Source organism: Nycticebus coucang, chromosome 22 (assembly GCF_027406575.1).
Source record: "Nycticebus coucang isolate mNycCou1 chromosome 22, mNycCou1.pri, whole genome shotgun sequence".
NCBI lineage: Eukaryota > Metazoa > Chordata > Mammalia > Primates > Lorisidae > Nycticebus > Nycticebus coucang.
This window is the reverse complement of record NC_069801.1, coordinates 44,066,606-44,088,410: the sequence shown is the minus strand read 5'-3', so window position 1 is coordinate 44,088,410 and position 21,805 is coordinate 44,066,606. Positions and strand designations below refer to the sequence as shown.

General features: G+C 42.3%; 1 protein-coding gene and 1 pseudogene across 8 annotated transcripts in view; one reads left to right on the top strand and one right to left on the bottom strand.

Annotated features, from left to right (window-relative positions):
- Positions 1-21,805, top strand: part of TRABD2B (TraB domain containing 2B) — a 254,575-nt gene that overhangs the window by 216,854 nt on the left and 15,916 nt on the right. The window lies entirely within an intron of this gene.
- LOC128575445 (EF-hand domain-containing protein D1-like) lies at positions 3,758-20,009 on the bottom strand (annotated as a pseudogene).

Here is a 21,805-nt window from a genome sequence, read left to right as displayed (position 1 = left end):
AAGAAGAATGGACTGCTCATAGCCCAGGCTGGGTCTCAGCGCTGCTCTGTCATGAATGAGGATTTATGGATCTCAGCAATGGAGTCAGCACTCCTCCTGGGAGAGTCAAGAGGAGAAGAAAGTGTCCTCTCAGCGCCAGGCTGAGAGAGTTAGAGACCCAGCATGATCCTTATGAGAAGTGACCGTGGGCAGATCAGTGGCTTAGCTTCTCTCAGCTCTGGAATTTTCCCTGTGCCAGGGAGCCTGAGATGCAGCCGTCTAGTACTTGTGTGGCTCAGGGCCTGGCCCGGCTCGATCACTCCATTAATGGGAGCCCTTGTTTGGCCACTTTTATTTCCAGGACCCTGGCCCCTCAGAGCCCCAAGTCCTCAAAGACAGGACTCTCACACAGGAGAGAGGGGATGGAGGGAACAGGATACTTTGTGGCTTTTGAGGACCCATCGCGGACACTGCAGGGAAACTCCAAGAGCCAGATTCAGTTCCAAGTGACCTAGAGGCTCAGGAAGGGTGGGCCCCTGTCCCTGCCCATGGGGCTGGCCAGCAATGAGCTCCCTAAGGTCCTGGGGTGCTGTAATTCTAGGAGAGAAGCCTCTGGGTGGCATAAGGAGTGATTGTTGTGGCCACAGGATTCCTGGACTGTGCACTGCACCCATGGTTCACGCAACCTGTTACAGGCCCTATCCTGACTTAACCTGGGATCATCCTACATGGTTGTTGCTTGGGTCTGGAGAGGTCTCCCCCAGAGAGACAAGGAGCCATATCTGACTCATCTTGGAGTCCCCAGGGCCTGGTATGTGCCTGACATGTAGCCCAGGACCCAGTAAAGGCTAATGGAGAAAGTACAGTGGACTTCAGGCCCTAAGAGCACCGGCTGGTCACAATCCCCAGGGCTTATACCCTCACCAAAGGGTGGAAGCTTCTGGCCTCTAAACCAAATGTTAACTGAAAGAGGATCTGGTCCAAAGGAAATAAAAGACTCATACCCTTTAAGAACCAAAAGGGTTTGCTGGGAAGGGTGGCATCTTCTAAGAGGAAAGCAACAACTTGGGGAAGACCCTCGGCCTGGCAACTCCCAGACACACATCAGAAGCAGATCCTGCCTCCAGAGAGAGGCTTGGCCTGCATCTGGGGAACCCCAATCTCAGCAGCTGCCTCCACGAAGTGCCCTTGATGTGTGTATTTCCTGTGCCACACCTGCCTCTTTCTGCCAGTATGACAAGGAGCAAGTCCTGTTACCCTCAGCAGGGTTGCTGTGAGGGCAAGTGAGAAGAGGAATCAAGTGTTAAATACACTCTAAGTGCTGGAGAAATGGTAGGTGGGGTGCTGTTCTTAGAATTTGTGCCATCTTTGCAGTACTGATGGCAGAGCTGAGCTGGCCCCTGAAGCCCCGGGGCCCTTTCATTTCTGACATCCAAGTTGTAGCAGCCTCCAAAGAGGAGAAGGCGGTAAAAGTGGGCAGAATCTCTGGCTCCACCCAGACATGGCCAGCTCCCTGGGGGATGTCAGAATACCCTGTGCAGGCCTGACAGGAGCACATCCACCCTCGAGGGGTGGAGCACTCAGTCCCTTACAGCTGATCAAGTGTCTGGGGGACTGTTCTATGGTCCTGGCTTGAACCTGCTCCCTTTACCCGTCCTACAGCAATCAGGATTCCCAAGGGGAGGCACAGGCCCCGGCCCCAGCCTGGGCTGTCTCTATTGCCCACCTCCCCTTTCACTGCTGGGCCAGCACAAGCTGTGCTGTCTCTGCCCTTTGTGCCTGAGCTCCTGCTGTGCCCTCTGTTGGGAACACCCTCCAGCCTCTCTTCCTTTGATTCCTCACACTCTGGTCTGTGTCCAGCCCCTTCCACTTCAAGCCATCAGCCTGGCATCCCTCCATCTCTGCATGGTTCACACTGTCCTGCGAGTGTTTGTCTGCCATCTTCCCTCCACACTGTGACCTCCTCAGAGGTGGAGACTATGTCTCAGCTCCTGGCATGAGGCTGGGTACAGGGAGGCGTCGTCTCAGTCCTCAATGAACTGGAAAGGCCCCAACCCTGCCCTGGGCTGGCACACAAAGCAAGAGAAAGGAAGCTTAGTCTGCCAGTTTCGCGCCAGACACTCCTTGGGAGACCAGTTGTTCATCCACCCACCGGCCCACCTGCCCAGCCCTCCTGCCATACTTCCTCGGGAAAACAAACACCGCCATAGCTTGATATCCGGCTGGCCGGTCCTGGCAACTAGATTAGCATTTGAAAGTTTCCCTTGCATTAATTTCAGACGGAACATAAATATGGGCTTGGGATGCCTCTTCCAGGAGGGGAAAACTGGAAACCCAGCATACTCACTGGAGAGAAAACACGTGTGCTGGCCGAGGGAAGCCCGTGCTACTTTGGAAACTTGGTGGGAACATCTGGTTCTCCCCTCCTCCCTCCACACGGCCCCCCAACACGGTCTTACAATTGCCCTGTTAATTGGTGTATTGTTCTTGCCCAGAACTCCACACTCTCTCTGCAATCTGGTGAACCTTGGAAGGTGCACGTGTTTCTGACAATTTCCTGCCCTCAAATGTAAACTCTGCATCCCTAGCACTGCCAAGACTTCTGAGTGGGTGTAGCAGAATGTGAAGTGGACTGGAACATCTCTGCATTGATGGCAAACCTTTGCCTTCTGCCAGGTGTGTGACCCTAGGCAAGTGCTGTCCCCTTGCTGAGCCTCAGTTTCCTCATCTGTGATCGGCAGCATCTCAAGGGGCTGCTTCCAGGAGGAGATGAAACAGCACTGGAGAAGCATCACCTACTGGGGAGGCCCACTAAGTACGAGTCTGTGTCACCAAATGAGAAACCTTAGGGGTGGGAGGGCCCATGAGACCACGTGGCTCAACACCATGTGTGGAAACTGAGGCATAAAGTGGGAAAGGAAATTGCCCAAGGCTATACGGTCAACTAATGGTCCTGACCCCAGGACAGGATCCTTTTCTCTCCCCTGCCTTCCTGTGTCAGAGGACCAGAGGAGACTGTCAGGCTGCAGGTGATGGGGAGGGCCTAGAACTGGCCTGGGCTGTGCTCACTGAGCTCTGAGCCCTGGCACGGGCCTAGCTGCACCAGAAGGAAAGGAGCCTTCTGCACTAAAACATCATGGAGGCTGCACTCTGCAGAGCAGGATAACTTTTCCTATACGTGTACACATTTTCTTTACGGAGAATCTGGTTTTTTCAGAGAGAGGCCCCAGCCCAGACCCGTCATTTATAAGACCCAACCCCCCTCCAGGCCTTGCTTCTCCTTGCTGCGCCTCCTTCTCTTGCATGGCCATCTGAAATTCTCCCCATCCTAGGAGTGCCCACTACCAGAGCCCCCTCCTCCAGGAAGGCTTCCCTGCTGTCCTCAGTGAATTAACGTCTCCTCCTCCTCCACACCCTTCGTTTTCATTTCCGGGTTCTCTTTCTCCCTGTCTCTCCTTCCTTCTCTATTTCTGTCTCTGTATCTCTTTTCCCTGTCTTTGTCTCTTCCTATCCGTTTCTCTCTTGGTCTCAGTGTCTGTCCTTTTCCCTCCCCACCTGCTGTTGTCTCTGTGTCTCTTACTGCCCGTCTCTGGGCCCCTGCCTCCTGCTCTCCCCATTCTTTTTCTAGTCTGTCTCCCTGGTCCTCGTGCTCTCTTCTCTTCTGTGGTCCTCTCTGCAGGTGTCTCTTTGCCCTTCACCCTAGCTCTCTCTGCCTCCATGGCTTTGTGTGCCCCACTCCCATGATCCCCCTCGCCTTCCTCTCCTCATCTACGCAGCCTCAGCAGATGAAATGGAACGTGTCTTCCTGCAGAGAGCTGGCCGGAGAACAGCTGTCAGTGCTGGAAGGAGCTTCTGAGCTGTGGCCAGGAGACCTGGGGAGCCTGGGCGAGCCATGCCGGCTAAGGCCCAGCACTGAGGGGCCCCCTTGGAGATTTTCCATGACCTTCCCTGCAGGTTCCAGGATGGGCGTGGTGCCTCTTTCAGGATTTTTGACCTTGGAGGCAAGCCTAAGCCTGTCTGCCAGCCCCTGGGGACAGCATGCACTGGACACACACTCAAGGGCTGGTCCAACAGCCGAGCTCCTGGGATTGGTGGAGTCTGGAGGAGCATCGTCAAGGGGTGGGGCTGAGTCACAGGAGGAGGAGATCTAGGAGCTCAGATCCCCTGGGGTTAGGATGAGATCATGGAAAGGATATGGAGTAACAGGTTTTCTCACCCATTCATTCAACAAACGGTCATGGAACTGCTGCCGCATGCTGCACTTGGGCTTAGCTCTGGGGACAGAGATGAATCAGGCATGGCCCTTGCCCTGGAATAGCTCACAATTCCCCCCCCACCCACCCCTGCCCCAGGTGGCTGGTTAGCAACACATTCTGACAGAATCCACTCTGGGGTGTGAGAGGATCACTTCAGCTGCAGGGAGGAGGGTGAATTCCAGAGAACCAGGAGGACAATTCTGCAGCAATTGAGGCTACAGGTGATGTGACCGGGTCCAGAGCCCAACAGCACATTTAGAAGGCGACATCGGGTGACCCTTGGGACTGACTGGATGAGGATGAGGAGGGAGAAGAGTCAAGACAAGGCTCACTGGGCTTGGACAGCAGAGCTTGTTAAGACACAGGCATCCTTGGCAAGGGGTGTGTGTTGGACTTTGTAAGTTTCGAGGCTGTTTAAATGGAGATGTCCAGTAGGCCACTGGACACATGGAACTGGGCTAAGGTGCCCAGCCCAGAGTGGTCAGATTGGTGGTAATTGAAACCATCAGGATAGGCGATTCATCCAAGATGTATGAGTGAAGTGAGAAGTGGGCCAAGGGCAAGGTTTCCTGGGGCTCCTAGACTGACTGGGCAAGAGGAGCCCACCAGGAGGACAGACCGGGCAGGGAGAGAAGTGAAGAGAGGGCCAAGGCAGAACGGGTACGAGGGCACCTGGCAAATTGTAGGTGTTGCCAGCCCAACTGTGGGGTACTGTGGAACCGAGCCGCAGACAGGGCAGGTGGGGGAACATGGGCTCAGGTACACAGCAGGCACCACACAATTCTGGGGCACAGGACACCTGGGAATGGTGCTTCCTGTGCCAGGGCAGGCTCGGAGAGGGGCAGATACCATTCTCCCTGCTGTGGAGGGAAGCAGAGGAGGGAGGTGCAGCTTAGAGATGGAGAAAATGGGAAGCTGAAAGTATTACTCCCGATTTCTTTCATTTTCTCTAAGTATCTAGTCATCCATTTAGAGTCTTAGGAGAGCAGGTTGAGAGAGATGGATGGGAGCCCTCAGCAGACATGTGAGACGTTACCATACATCGGAGTTCGGGGAGGGCCCCATGAGGCCTATGCTGTCAGGACCATGCCAGAGCCAGGGCCCCTTGAGTGCCTCGTCCACGCAACCCCAGAAAGGCTCCTTCTGGAGCAGCTGCCCAGCAGCCAATAAGTATTTGCTGCTATTCCCGTACAGCCCAAGGCAGGGATTTTTTCCCTAATGGCTCTTGAAATCCTCTGGACAGATCCAGGGACCACTATGGGGCCTTGAAGACACATCTTTATACATCTCTCCACAGAGGCAGAGAAAGAATTGCCTTTGCTGCCAGAAGTGGAGTCCAAGAGCTGCTGGCAGAGTGTTCGCAGCCCGTGTGCTGGAGGCTGCCTCGCCCCGTGCCATCCCACTTGGTCATGCAGGCTGTGGGGGCAAGCCAGAGTAGGAGTGACTCTTGCCCTGCCAGGGACTGTCTTCACACATCACTCGGGACTGCATCTAGGCTTTTTTTATTATTATTAAATCACAGCTGTGTACATTAATGTGATCATGGGGCACCATATACTGGTTTTATATGCCATTTGACCTATTTTCATCACACTGGTTAACATAACCTTCCTGGCATTTTTCTTAGTTTTGTGTTAAGACATTTACATTCAACATTTGCTGAGTTTCACATGTACCCTTGTAAGATGTACCGTAGGTGTAATCCCACCAATCACCCTCCCTCCACCCATCCTCCCCACTCCCTCCCCTCCCTCTCCCCCTTCCCCCTATTCTTAGGTTATAACTGGGTTATAGCTTTCATGTGAAAGCCATAAATTAGTTTCATCATAGGGATGAGTACATTGGATACTTTTTCTTCCATTCGAGAGATACTTTACTAAGAAGAATATGCTCCAGCTCCATCCATGTAAACATGAAAGAGGTAAAGTCTCCATCTTCCTATAAGGCTGCATAGTATTCCATGGTGTACATATACCACAATTTATTAATCCATTAGTGGATCGATGGGCACTTGGGATGTTTCCATGACTTAGCAATTATGAATTGGGCTACAATAAACATTCTGGTACAAATATCTTTGTTATAATGTGATTTTTGGTCTTCTGGGTATATACCTAGTAGAGGAATTATAGGATTGAATGGCAGGTCTATTTTTAGATCTCTAAGTGTTCTCCAAACATCTTTCCAAAAGGGATGTATTAATTTGCATTCCCACCAGCAGTGTAGAAGTGTTCCCTTTTCTCCACATCCACACCAACATCTCTGGTCTTGGGATTTTGTGATATGGGCTAATCTTACTGGAGTTAGATGATATCTCAAAGTAGTTTTGATTTGCATTTCTCTGATGATTAAGGATGATAAGCATATTTTCATATGTCTGTAGGCCGTGCACCTGTCTTCTTCAGAGAAGTTTCTCTTCAAGTCCCTTACCCAGCCTGTGATGGGATCACTTGTTCTTTTCTTGCTTTTAGGTTTGAGTTCTCTGTGGATTCTGGTTATTAAACCTTTGTCAGAGACAAAACCTGCGAATATTTTCTCCCATTCTGAGGGCTGTCTGCTTGCTTTACTTACTATGTTCTTGGCTGTGCAGAAGCTTTTTAGTTTGATCAGATCCAGTAGTGTATTTTTGATATGGCTTCAGTTGCCTGGGGAGTCCTCCTCATAAAATATTCACCCAGGCTGATTCCTTCAACAGTTTTCCCCACACTTTCTTCAAGTATTTTTATAGTTTCATGTCTTAAGTTTAAATCTTTTATCCAGTGAGAGTCTATCTTAGTTAATTGTGAAAGGTGTGGGTCCAGTTTCAGTCTTTTACAGATCGCCAGTCAGTTCACCCAGCACCATTTGTTAAATAGGCAATCTATTCCCCACTGAATGTTTTTAATTGGCTTGTCAAAGATCAAATAACGGTAAGTAGCTGGGTTCAACTCTTGAGTCTTCTTTTTTACATTTTATTATTATTATTATTATTATTTTATTATTGATGGGGATTCATTGAGGGTACAATAAGCCAGGTTACACTGATTGCAATTGTTAGGTAAAGTACCTCTTGCAATCATGTCTTGCCCCCATAAAGTGTGACACACACCAAGGCTCCACCCCCCTACCTCCGTCCCTCTTTCTGCTTTCCCCACCCATAAACTTAATTGTCATTAATTGTCCTCATATCAAAATTGAGTACATAGGATTCATGCTTCTCCATTCTTGTGATGCTTTACTAAGAATAATTCTTCCACGTCCATCCAGGTTAATACGAAGGATGTAAAGTCTCCATTTTTTTTAATGGCTGAATAGTATTCCATGGTATACATATACCACAGCTTGTTAATCCATTCCTGGGTTGGTGGGCATTTAGGCTGTTTCCACATTTTGGCGATTGTAAATTGAGCTGCAATAAACAGTCTAGTACAAGTGTCCTTATGATAAAAGGATTTTTTTCCTTCTGGGTAGATGCCCAGTAATGGGATTGCAGGATCAAATGGGAGGTCTAGCTTGAGCGCTTTGAGGTTTCTCCATACTTCCTTCCAGAAAGGTTATACTAGTTTGCAGTCCCACCAGCAGTGTAAAAGTGTTCCCTTCTCTCCACATCCACGCCAGCATCTGCAGTTTTGAGGTTTTGTGATGTGGGCCATTCTCACTGGGGTTAGATGATATCTCAGGGTTGTTTTGATTTGCATTTCTCTAATATATAGAGATGATAAACATTTTTTCATGTGTTTGTTAGCCATTCGTCTGTCATCTTTAGAGAAAGTTCTATTCATGTCTCTTGCCCATTGATATATGGGATTGTTGGCTTTTTTCATGTGGATTAATTTGAGTTCTCTATAGATCCTAGTTATCAAGCTTTTGTCTGACTGAAAATTTGCAAATATCCCTTCCCATTGTGTAGGTTGTCTCTTTGCTTTGGTTATTGTCTCCTTAGCTATACAGAAGCTTTTCAGTTTAATGAAGTCCCATTTGTTTATTTTTGTTGTTGTTGCAATTGCCATGGCAGTCTTCTTCATGAAGTCTTTCCCCAGGCCAATATCTTCCAGTGTTTTTCCTATGCTTTCTTGGAGGATTTTTATTGTTTCATGCCTTAAGTTTAAGTCCTTTATCCATCTTGAATCAATTTTTGTGAGTGGGGAAAGGTGTGGGTCCAGTTTCAGTCTTTTACACGTAGACATCCAGTTCTCCCAACACCATTTATTGAATAGGGAGTCTTTCCCCCAAGGTATGTTGTTGTTTGGTTTATTGAAGATTAGGTGATTGTAAGATGTTAGTTTCATTTCTTCATTTCTTCAATTCGATTCCAAGTGTCTATGTCTCTGTTTTTGTACCAGTACCATGCTGTCTTGAGCACTATGGCTTTGTAGTACAGACTAAAATCTGGTATGCTGATGCCCCCAGCTTTATTTTTATTACTAAGAACTGCCTTAGCTATACAGGATTTTTTACGGTTCCATACAAAACGCAGAATCATTTTTTCCAAATCTTGAAAGTACGATGTTGGTATTTTGATAGGAATGGCATTGAATAGGTAGATTGCTTTGGGAAGTATAGACATTTTAACAATGTTGATTCTTCCTGTCCATGAGCATGGTATGTTCTTCCATTTGTTAATATCCTCTGCTATTTCCTTTCTGAGAATTTCATAGGTTTCTTTATAGAGGTCCTTCACCATCGTTAGGTATATTCCTAGGTATTTCATTTTCTTTGAAACTATGGTGAAGGGAGTTGTGTCCTTAATTAGCTGCTCATCTTGACTGTTATTGGTGTATACAAAGGCTACTGACTTGTGGACATTGATTTTATATCCTGAAACATTACTGTATTTTTTGATGACTTCTAGGAGTCTTATGGTTGAGTCTTTGGGGTTCTCTAAGTATAAGATCATGTCATCAGCAAAGAGGGAGAGTTTGCTCTCCCTGCTCCCATTTGGATTCCCTTTATTTCCTTGTCTTGCCTAATTGTATTGGCTAGAACTTCCAGCACTATGTTGAATAGTAATGGTGACAGAGGACAACCTTGTCTGGTTCCAGTTCTAAGGGGAAAAGCTTTCAGTTTTACTGCATTCAGTAAAATATTGGCTGTGGGTTTGTCATAGATAGCTTCAATCAGTTTTAGAAATGTGCCACCTATGCCTATATTCTTCAGTGTTCTAATTAGAAAAAGATGCTGGATTTTATCAAATGCTTTTTCTGCATCTATTGAGAGGATCATGTGATATTTATTTTTGCCTCTGTTAATATGGTGGACTTGCTTATGTTAAACCATCCTTGCATCCCTGGGATGAAGCCGACTTGATCATGATGAATGACTTTTTTGATGATAAGCTGTAATCTATTGGCTAGGATTTTGTTGAGAATTTTTGCATCTATATTCATGAGTGAGATTGGTCTGAAATTCTCCTTTTTGTTTGGGTCTTTTCCTGGTTTTGGTATCAGGTTGATGTTTGCTTCATAGAATGTGTTGGGGAAGATTCCTTCTTCCTCAATTTTTTGGAATAATTTCTGCAGTACAGGAATAAGCTCTTCCGTGAAGGTTTGATAGTATTCTGGAGTGAAGCCATCTGGACCAGGGTATTTTTTGGTTGGAAGATTTTTATTATTTCTTTGATCTCAGTGCTTGAAATTGGTCTGTTCAGGAGCTCTATTTCTTCCTGGCTGAGTCTAGGGAGAGGGTATGATTCCAAATACTGATCCATTTCCTTCACATTGTCAAATTTCTGGGCATAGAGTTTCTGGTAGTATTCAGAGATGATCTCTTGTATCTCTGTGGGATCAGTTGTTATTTCCGCTTTATCATTTCTGATTGAGGTTACTAGAGATTTTACTTTTCTATTCCTTGTTAGTCTGGCCAATGGTTTATCTATTTTATTTATTTTTTCAAAAAACCAACTTCTGGTTTCATTAATTTTCTGAATGATTCTTTTGTTTTCAATTTCATTGATCTCTGATGTGATTTTGGATATTTCTTTTCTTCTACTGAGTTTAGGCTTAGATTGTTCTTCTTTTTCCAATTCCATAAGATCTCTTGTGAGATTGTTGATGTGCTCTCTTTCTGTTTTTCGAATGTAGGCATCTAAAGCGATGAATTTTCCTCTCAAAACTGCTTTTGCAGTATCCCACAGGTTTTGGTAGCTTGTGTCTTCATTGTTGTTATGCTCAAGGAAGTTAATGCTTTCCTGTTTTACTTCTTCCTGCACCCATCTGTTATTCAACAGAAGATTGTTTAATTTCCATGCCTTTGGGTGGGGTCGAGCATTTTTGTTAGAGTCGAGTTCCACCTTTAGTGCCTTATGGTCTGAGAAGATACAAGGTAAAATTTCAATTCTTTTGATTCTGTTGATATTTGTTTTGTGTCCCAGGATATGATCAATTTTGGAGAATGTTCCATGGAGTCATGAAAAGAATGTATATTCTGTATCTTTGGGGTGGAGTGTTCTATATGCGTCTATCAAGCACAGTTGTTCTAGGGTCTCATTTAAATCTCTTATATCTTTGTTTAATTTCTGTTTAGAGGATCTGTCCAGCTCTGTAAGAGGAGTGTTAAAGTCCTCTGTTATGATGGTATTATCAGATATCATATTGCTCAGACTGAGTAAGGTCTGTTTCAAGAATCTGGGAGCATTTAAATTGGGTGCATAAATATTTAGAATTGAAATGTCTTCTCGTTGTATTTTTCCCTTGACCAATATAAAGTGACCATCTTTGTCTTTTTTGACTTTAGTTGCTTTAAATCCACATGTATCTGAAAATAAGATTGCAACTCCTCTTTTCTTCTGAATTCCATTTGCCTGAAAAATTGTCTTCCAACCCTTGACTTGGAGCTTTAATTTGTCTTTTGAAGCCAGGTGTGTTTCTTGCAGACAGCAAATGGATGGCTTGTGCTTTTTAATCCAGTCAGCCAATCTTGTCTCTTCAGTGTCTCTTCAATATCAAGCCATTAACATTTATTGAGATAATTGATAAGTGTGGTAGTATTCTATTCGTCTTCTTTTGTGAGAGTCCATTGCTTAGTTTTATCTTTTGCATCAGTGTGGAGGTTAGGTTCTGTCCTTTAATTTCTGAGTTCTTACTTTGCTGCTGATCTATTGTGGTGGTCAGTGTGCAGAACAGGTTGAAGTATTTCCTGTAGAGCTGGTCTTGTTGTGGTGAATTTCCTCAATGTTTGTATATCCATAAATGATTTGATTTCTCCGTCAATTTTTAAGCTTAGCTTAGCAGGGTACAGAATTCTGGGCTGGAAATTGTTCTGTTTAAGTAGATTAAAGGTAGATGACCATTGTCTTCTTGCTTGGAATGTTTCATTAGAGAAGTCTGCAGTCACTCTGATGGATTTGCCCCTATAGGTCAACTGGCGCTTACTCGTGGCAGCTTGCAGAATCTTTTCTTTTGTCTTGACTTTGGACAGGTTCATCACAATGTGTCTTGGAGAAGCTCAGTTAGAGTTGAGGTGACCTGGGGTCCAATATCCCTCTGAAAGCAGTGTGTCAGAATCTTTGGTGATATTTGAGAAATTTTCTTTTATAATATTCTCTAGTATGGCTTCCATTCCTCTGGGGCATTCTTCTTCCCCTTCTGGGATTCCTATAACTCATAGGTTGGAACGCTTCATAAAGTCCCGTAATTCTGACAGTGAACGTTCTGTTTTCTCTTTCTTCTTTTCTGCCTCTTTTACTATCTGAGTTATCTCAAGAACTTTGTCTTCTACCTCTGAAATTCTTTCTTCTGCATGGTCTAACCTGTTGCTGATACTTTCCATTGCATCTTTAAGTTCCCTAATTGACTGTTTCAGTTCCTTCAGCTCTGCTATATCCTTTTTGTATTCTTCATATCGTTCATCTCTTATTTGATTCTGTTTTTGGATTTCCTTTTGGTTATTTTCCACTTTATTAGCAGTTTCCTTCATTGTTTCCATCATTTCTTTCATTGTTTTCAACATGTGTATTCTAAATTCCCTTTCTGTCATTCCTAGCATTTCTTCATAGGTGGAATCATCTGCAGTAGCTACCTCATGGTCCCTTGGCGGGGTTGTTCTGGACTGGTTCTTCATGTTGCCTGGAGTTTTCTGCTGATTCTTCCTCATGAGTGATTTCTTTTATCTGTTTCCTTGCCCCAATTTTCCTTTCACTTCTTCTTGCTCTTTAAGTTTTCGTGCCTGTGGACTCTGCTGCCTGCACTCCCTGGAAATTAGGGTAGACCTGGTGACTCCTTTGCATCCTTTGCAGCAAACCCAGAAGTCCTGACAGATCATCTCTTGATTCTTGATTCTATTACATCTACCTCTCTGTTTTTGTGCCAGTACCATGCTGTTTTGATCACTATTTATTTATAGTATAGTTTGAGGTCTGGTAGCATGATTCCTCCTGCTTTGTTTTTATTTCTGAGTAATGTCTTGGCTATTCGAGGTTTTTTCTGATTCCATATAAAACGAAGTATTATTATTTTCAAGGTCTTTAAAGTATGACAGTAGAGCTTTAATAGGAATTGCATTAAAATTGTATATAGCTTTGGGTAGTATAGACATTTTACAAGTGTTGATTCCTCCTAGCCATGAGCATGGTATGTTTTTCCATTTGTGAACATCTTCAGCTATTTCTTTTCTTAGAGTTTCATGGTTCTCTTTACAGAGATTTTTCACGCCCTTTGTTAGATAAACTCCCAAAGTTTCTTCTTTGGTACTACTTTGGTACTACTTCTTCTTTGGTACTACTGTGAATAAAATAGAGTCCTTAACTGTTTTCTCAACTTGACTATTGCTGGTATATATAAAGGCTACTGATTTATGAATGTTGATTTGTAACCTGAGACACTGCTATATTCCTTGATCACTTCTAAGAGTTTTGTAGTAGAATCCCTGGTGTTTTCCAGATATACAATCATATCATCTGCCAAGAGCAAAAGTTTGATCTCTTCAGACCCTGTATGGATACCCTGGATCACCTTTTCTTCCCTAATTGTGATGGCTAAAACTTCCATTACAATGTTAAAGAGCAGTGGAGACAATGGACAACCTTGCCTGGTTCCTGATCTAAGTGGAAATGATTTCAATTTAACTCCATTCAACATGATATTGGTTGTGGGTTTGCTGTAGATGGCCTCTATCAGTTTAAGAAATGTCCCTTCTATACCAATTTTCTTAAGTGTTCTGATCATGAAGGGATGCTGGATATTATCAAAAGCTTTTTCTGCATCAATTGAGAGAATCATATGGTCTTTGTTTTTTAACTTGTTTATGTGCTGAATTTTATTTATAGATTTGTGGATATTGAACCAGCCTTGAGACCCTGGGATAAAACCCACTTGGTCATGATGTATAATTTGTTTGATGTGTTGCTGGATTCTGTTTGTTAGGATCTTGTTGAATATTTTTGCATCAATATTCATTAGTGATATTCGTCTATAATTTTCTTTTCTTGTTGGGTCTTTTCCTGGTTTGGGGATCACGGTGATGTTTGCTTAATAGAACGTGTTGGGTAGTATTCCTTCTATTTCTATGTTTTGGAATAGGTACCAGTTCCTCTTTAAAGGTTTGGTAGAATTCTGACGTGAAGCCATCTGGTCCCGGGCTTTTCTTTTTAGGGAGATTTTGTATGGTTGATGCTATTTCAGAACTTGATATAGGAAACGTTCAACGTTTCCACTTGATTCTGGCTAAGTCTTGGAAAGTGACATGCTTCCAAATATTGGTCAATTTCCTTCAGATTTTCATATTTCTGAGAATAAAGTTTCTTATAATGTTCATTAGGGATTTTTTGAATTTCTGAGGAGTCTGTTGTTATTTCGTCTTTGTCATTTCTGATTGATAAAATTAGAGATTTTACTCTTTTTTTTCCTGGTTAGGTTAGCCAAAGGTTTATCTATTTTATTGACCTTTTCAAAAAACCAACTTTTTGATTTCTTGATCTGTTGTATAATTCTTTTGTTTTCCATTTCATTTAATTCTACTCTAATTTTGGTTATTTCTTTTCTTCTACTGGGTTTGGGGTTGGAATGTTCTTCCTTTTCCAGTTGCTTGAGATGTCCCATTAAGTTGTTAACTTCCTCTCTTTCCATTATCTTGAGGAAGGCTTGCAGTGCTTTAAATTTCCCTCTTAGGACTGCCTTTGTGTTATTCCAGAGGTTCTGATTATTCAAGTCTTCATTGTTGTTTTGTTCCAAAAATTTGGCAATTTCCTTTTTAATCTCATCTCTGACCCAGCTATCATTCAGCATAAGGTTATTTAACTTCCAAGTTTCTGTATGAGTATTCAGATTCCTGTTGTTACTGAGTTCAACGTTTATTCCAAGGTGGAATAATTTCTATTCCTTTAAATTTACTTGGTTAGACTTGTGACCTAAGGTGTGATCGATTTTGGAGTATGTTCCATGGGCTGATGAGATTGTGTTTTCAGTTTTGTTGGAATGTAATGTTCTGTAGATGTGTGTTAAATCCAAATGTTGGGTGATTAGGTTTAAATCTAAAATTTCTTTGCCAAGCTTCTTTTTATTTATTTATTTATTTATTTATTGTTAAATCATGCTGTGTACGTTTGTGCAATCAAGGGGTACAATGTGCTGGTTTCATAGATAATCCGAAATATTCTCATCAAACTGTTCAACGTAGCCTTCATGGCATTTTCTTAGTTATTGTATGTAGACATTTTTATTCTGCATTAGTAGGTTTCACCTGTACCCATTCTAATATTCACCTTAGGTGTGGCCCAACCATTACCCTCCCTCCACCCTGACTTGCCCCCTTCCTTCCCCTCTCTTGGCCATTTCCCCATATTCTTGTGCTATAGTTGGGTTATAGCCTTCATATGAAAGCTATAAATTAGCTTTGCTAAGAAGAATATGTTCCAGCTCCAGCCATGTAAGCATGAAAGAGGTAGAGTCTCCATCTTTCTTTAAGGCTGCATAATATTCCAAGGTATACATGTACCACAATTTGCTAGTCTATTCGTGGGTCAGTGGGCACTTGGGCTTCTTCCATGATTAGGAATTATGAATTGGGCTGCAGTAAATATTCTGGTACAGATGTCTTTGTTGTATTGTGATTTTTGGTCTTCTGAGTATATACCTAGTAGAGGAATTATAGGATCAAATGGCAGGTCTATTTTCAGATCTCTAAGTATTCTCCAAACATCCTTCCAAAAGAAACGTATTAGTGTGCATTCCCACCAGCAGAGTAGAAGTGTGCCCTTTTCTCCACATCCAGGCCAACATCTGTGGTTTTGAGATTTTGTTACGTGAGCTACTCTTACTGGAGTTAGGTGATATCTCAAAGTAGTTTTGATTTGCATTTCTCTGACGATTAAGGATAATGAGCTTTTTTTCATGTGTCTGTAGATTGTGCATCTGTCTTCTTTAGAGAAGTTTCTCTTCAAGTCCTTTGCCTGCCCTGAGATGGGATCACTTGTTCTTTTCTTGCTTATACTTTTGAGTTCTCTGTGGATTCTGGTTATTAAACCTTTGTCAGAGACATAACCTGCAAATATTTTCTCCCATTCTGAGTGCTGTCTACTTGCTTTACTTACTATGTTCTTGGCTGTGCAGAAGCTTTTTAGTTTGATCAGATCCCAGTAGTGTATTTTTGATACTGCTTCAGTTGCCTGGGGAGTCCTCCTCATTAAATATTCACCCAGGCTGATTCCTTCAACAGTTTTCCCCACACTTTCTTCAAGCATTTTTATAATTTCATGTCTTAAGTTTAAATCTTTTATCCAGTGAGTGTCTATCTTAGTTAATGGTGAAAGGTGTGGGTCCAGTTTCAGTCTTTTACAGATCGCCAGTCAGTTCACCCAGCACCATTTGTTAAATAGGGAATCTTTTCCCCACTGAATATTTTTAATTGGCTTCTCAAAGATCAAATAACGGTAAATAGCTGGATTCATCTCTAGGTTCTCTATTCTGTTACATCTACCTCTCTGTTTTTGTGCCAGTACCATGCTGTTTTGATCACTATTGATTTATACTACAATCTGAGGTCTGGTCGCATGATTCCTCCTGCTTTGTTTTTATTTCTGAGTAATGTTTTGGCTATTTGAGGTTTTTTCTGATTCCATTTAAAACGAAGTATTATTTTTTCAAGATCTTTAAACTATGACAATGGAGCTTTAATAGGAATTGCATTAAAATTATATATTGCTTTAGGTAGTATTGACATTTTAATGATGTTGATTCTTCCCAGCCTTGAGCATGGTATGTTTTTCCATTTGTTAACATCTTCAGCTATTTATTTTCTTAACGTTTCATAGTTCTCTTTATAGAGATCTTTCACGTCCTTTGTTAGATAAACTCCCAAATATTTCATCTTCTTTGGCACTACTGTGAAAGGAATAGAGTCCTTGACTGTTTTTTCGGCTTGGCTGTTGTTGGTATATGTAAAGGCTACAGATTTATGGTTGTTGATTTTGTATCCTGAGACATTGCTGTATTCCTTGATCACTTCTATAAGTTATGTAGTAGAATCCCTAGTGTTTTCCAGATACACGATCATGTCATCTGAGAAGAGTGAAAGTTTGATCTCTTCTGACCCTATGAGGATACCCTTAATCGCCTTTTCTTCCCTAATTGCAATGGCTAAAACTTCCACTGCAATGTTAAAGAGCAATGGAGACAATGGGCAACCTTGCCTGGTTCCTGATCTAAGTGGAAATGATTTCAATTTAACTCCATTCAATACGATATTGGCTGTGGGTTTGCTGTAGATGGCCTCTATCAGTTTAAGAAATGTCCCTTCTATACCAATTTTCTTAAATGCTCTGATCATGAAGGGATGCTGGATATTATCAAAAGCTTTTTCTGCATCAATTGAGAGTATCATATGGTCTTTATTTTTTAGTTTGTTTATGTGCTGAATTATACTTATAGATTTACGTATATTGGACCAACCTTGAGAGCCTGGGATAAATCCCACTTGGTCATGGTGTATAATTTTTTTGATAGGTTGTTGGATTCTGTTTGTTAGGATCTTATTGAGGATTTTTGCATCAATATTCATTAGTGATATTAGTCTATAATTTTATTTTCTTGTTGGATCTTTCCCTAGTTTAGGGATCAAGGTGATGTTTGCTTCATAGAATGTGTTCGGTAGTATTCCTTTTTTTTCTATATTTTGGAAGAGATTTAGTAATATAGGTACTATTCCTTCTTTGAAGGTTTGGTAGAATTCTGACCAAATGGTAAAGCCATCTGGTCCTGGGCTTTTCTTTTTAGGGAGATTTTGTATAGTTGATGCCCTTTCAGAACTTGATATAGGCCTGTTCCACATTTCCACTTCATTCTGGCTAAGTCTTGGTAGCTGGCATACTTCCAAGTATTGGTTGATTTCTTTCAGATTTTTATATTTCTGAAAGTAAAGTTTCTTGTAATATTCGTTAAGAATTTTTTGAATTTCTGAGGGATCTGTTGTTATTTCATCCTTACCATTTCTGATTGATGAAATGAGAGATTTTACTCTTTTTTTCCTGCTTAGGTTGCCCAAAGGTTTATCTATTTTATTGACCTTTTCAAATTTTGATTTATTGATCTGTTGTAAAATTCTTTTGTTTTGAATTTCATTTAATTCTGCTCTAATTTGGTTATTTCTTTTCTTCTACTGGGTTTGGGGTTGGAGTGTTCTTCCTTTTCCAGTTGCTTGAGATGTCCCAGTAAGCTATTAACTTCCTGTCTTTCCAATTTCTTGAGGAAGGCTTGCAGTACTATAAAGTTCCCTCTAAGGATTCCCTTTGCAGTATCCCAGAGGTTCTGATAATTCATGTCTTCATTGCTGTTTTGTTCCAAAAATTTGGTGATTTCCTTCCTAATCTCATCTATAACCCATCTATCCTTCAGCATAAGGTTATCTAGCTTCCATGTTCTTGTATGGGTACACAGATTCCTGTTGTTATTGACTTCAACTTTTATTCCATGATGGTCTGAGAAGATGCAAGGAATAATTTCTATTTTTTTAAATTTGCTGAGGTTAGTTTTGGGCCCAGGATGTAGTCAATTTTGGAGTATGTTCCGTGAGCTGATGAGAAGAATGTGTATTCAGTTTGTTTGGAATGAAATGTTCTGTAGATGTCTGTTAAGTCCAGATGTTGAATGGTTAAGTTTAAATCTAAGATTTCTTTGCTTAGCTAATTTTTGGAGTATCTATCCAACACTGCTAAAGGGGTGTTAAAATATACAACTACTATGGAACTGGAGGAAATCAAGTTGCTCATGTCTGTTAGAGTTTCTCTTATAAATTGAGGTGCGTTCTGGTTGGATGCATAAATATTAATAATTGAAATCTCATCATATTGAGTATTACCTTTAACAAATATGAAGTGTCCATCCTTATCCTTCCTTATTTCAGTTGGTTTAAAGCCTATTGCATCTGCAAATAGGATTGCAACGCCTGCTTTTTTCTGCTTTCCATTTGCCTGGAGTATAGATGACCATCCCTTCACCTTGAGTCTATATTTGTCTTTTAATGTAAGATGCAATTCTTGTATGCAGCAGATATCTGGCTTGAGTTTTTGTATCCAGTCAGCCAACCTGTGCCTCTTTAGAGGACAATTTAAACCATTTGCATTAACTGAGAATGTTGATAAGCCTTTCAAGAGTCCGGTGGACATTTTTAATACTTTTGCGACTATGGAAGTTCGAATTTGATCAAAATTTTCTGGGTGGGTTTACTTTTGTGGTGGAGGATTACGCTGGTCTTTATGGAGGATAGCTCTGAGAGTATCCTGGAGAGCTGGTTTAGTTATGGCAAATTTCTTCAACATGTGAATGTCATTGAAGTATTTAATTTCTCCATCATAAATGAAACTCAGTTTAGCTGGATACAGGATCCTGGGTTGAAAGTTAATTTGTTTTAGGATATTAAAATCAATGACCATCCTCTTCTAGCTTGAAAGGCTTTAGCAGAGATATCTGCAGTTATTCCAATATTCTTGCCCTTGTAGGTGATAGTTTTCTTTCATCTGGCTGCTTTCAGAATTTTGTCCTTCATATTAACTTTAGTGAAATTGATTATGATGTATCTGGGGAATGTCTTATTTGGGTTGAGTCGTGCTGGAGTTCTGAGACTATCTGTTATCTGAATTTCAGAATCTCTTGGCATGGTCTGGAAAGTTCTCCTTCATAATCTCATGGAGAAGAGACTCTGTGCCTTGTGAAGCCACTTTGTTGCTTTCGGGGATCCCTATAAGACGAATATTAGTTTTCCTTGAATTATCCCAGAGCTCTCTGAGAGAGTGATCTGTTTTTGCCCTCCATTTCTCTTCCTCTCTGAGAGTTTGGAATTGTGCCATCAGGCCACTGTCCTCCTGTAGTTCCCCAGCTGCAGGCTTGTGGAAAATGAGTAGGCACTCTCGGAAGCTGAGTTTGCCATCAAAGTCCTCTTCCACCTCCTTGATCATGCTCTTCAGGCCCAAGTGTGTCTGCGGGCCCCCAGTTTCTCCATCATCAGCTTCAGCTCCATCAGGACAATGAAGCCATCTCGCCCAGCATCATACAGTTTGAACATGCTCTCCAGATCCTTGATGAGGCAGCAGCTGAACTCTGGGAACTTGGAGTAGGGATGGAAGACCTTGCAGCAGTGGTGCCGTGCCACACCCTCATTTATGTCCAGCCTGTGGCTCAGCTGGGCGCTCAGCTTGGCGTCAGCGCTGGCCATGGATGCCTGGGTGGGTGGCACGGTCTCCAGCCCGAGCTCCAGGGCTGGGGTGGCAGGGGAAGCCGGCTGCGGACCGCCCTCCTCTGCCTCCTTGAGCTACAGCCGGTGCAGCATCTTGCATGCCAGCTTCTCACTGGCCATGACTGCAGATCGGAGGACACGGGGACCCGGGACCCAGCTCAGGGACGGAGTGGGCGGTGCGCTCCTAGCGGGCTCATGGCTCTCGTACACTCCACCGAGGCTGCAGGGACAAGGCGATTGGGCGGAGCCTGCTCAGCTTCTTATTGGAGTATCTATCCAGCACTGCCAAAGGAGTGTTAAAATCTCCGACTATTATGGAGCTCAGGGAAATCAAGTTGCTCTAACTCTGTTAGAGTTTCTCTTATAAATTGAGGTGCATTCTGGTTGGGTGCATAAATATTAATAATTGAAATCTCATCATATTGATTATTACCCTTATCAAATATGAAGTGCCCATTCTTATCCTTCCTTACTTTTCTTGTTTTAAAGCCTATTGTATCTGCGAATAGAATTGCAACACCTGCTTTTTTCTGATTTCCATTTGCCTGAAATATGGATAACCATCCTTTCGCCCTGAGTCTATATTTATCTTTTATGGTATGATGAGATTCTTGTATGCAGCAAATATCTGGCCTGAGTTTTTGTATCCAGTCAGCCAACCTATGCCTCTTTAGAGGACAGTTTAAGCCATTCACATTAATGGAGAATATTCATAAGTCTGGTAAAATTTTGGGTATTGAGTTTTTTGAAAGTCCTGTGGACATTTTTAATCCTTTTGCCACTGTGGAAGTTGGAGTTTGATCAAAAGTTTCTGAGTGAGTTTTCTTTTGTGGTAGAGGATTGGGCTGGTCATTATGGAGGATAGGTCTGAGAATATCCTGAAGAGCTGGTTTGGTTATGGCAAATTTCTTCAACATGTGAATGTCATTAAAGTATTTAATTTCTCCATCATGAATGAAACTCAGTTTAGCTGGATACAGGATCTGGGGTTGAAAGTTATTTTGTTTTAGGAGATTAAAAGTCAGTGACCACCCTCTTCTGGCTTGAAAGGTTTCAGCAGAGAGATCTGCAGTCATTCTAATATCCTTCCCTTTGTAGGTTATGATTTTCTTACATCTGGCTGCTTTCAGAATTTTCTTCATCATATTAACTTAGTGAAGTTAATTATGATGTGCCTGGGGGATGTCTTATTCGGGTTGAGTCATGCTGGGGTTCTGAAACTGCTATCTGAGTTTCAGAATCTCATGACATGTCTGGAAAATTCTCTTTCATAATTTCATAGAGAAGAGCCTCTGTGCCTTGAGAAGCCACTTCATCACTTTCAGGGATTCCAATGAGGCGGATATTAGCCTTCTTCGAATTATCCCAGAGCTCTCTAAGAGAATCATCCATTTGCTCTCCATTTCTCTTCCTCTTTCAGAGTTTGGGAGCATTCAAAAGCTTTGTAATCAATGTCAGAAATCCTTTCTTCTGCTTGCTGCACTCTGTTACTGAGGGATTCTACTGTATTTTTCAGATCTTTGAGGGCTGCAAATTCTTGCTTCAATGTGTCAAAATCTTTGGTGGTTTTGTCTTTAAATTCATTTAATTCTTGAGACAACATTTGAATTGCTCCTCAAATTTCTAATTCCAACTTTTCCTCCATTCTATTAATCTTGTTTGCAATCCAAATTCTGAATTCGATTTCTGACATCTCAGCCATCTGTTTATGAATGGGATCTTCAGTTACATCTGCCATATCTTTCCTTGAGGGGGTTTATCTACTCTGTTTATTCATGTTACCAGAGTTTTTCCACTGATTCCACCCCATGATTATTTGACACCATTTGTCTAGGTGAGTGGATAAAGAAAAGTTGGGTTCGGGGCTCCGGGAATAGTGATTAACCAGCCCTTTGCCTAAAATCTGGGACTGGTGTCTGCACCTTTTACCC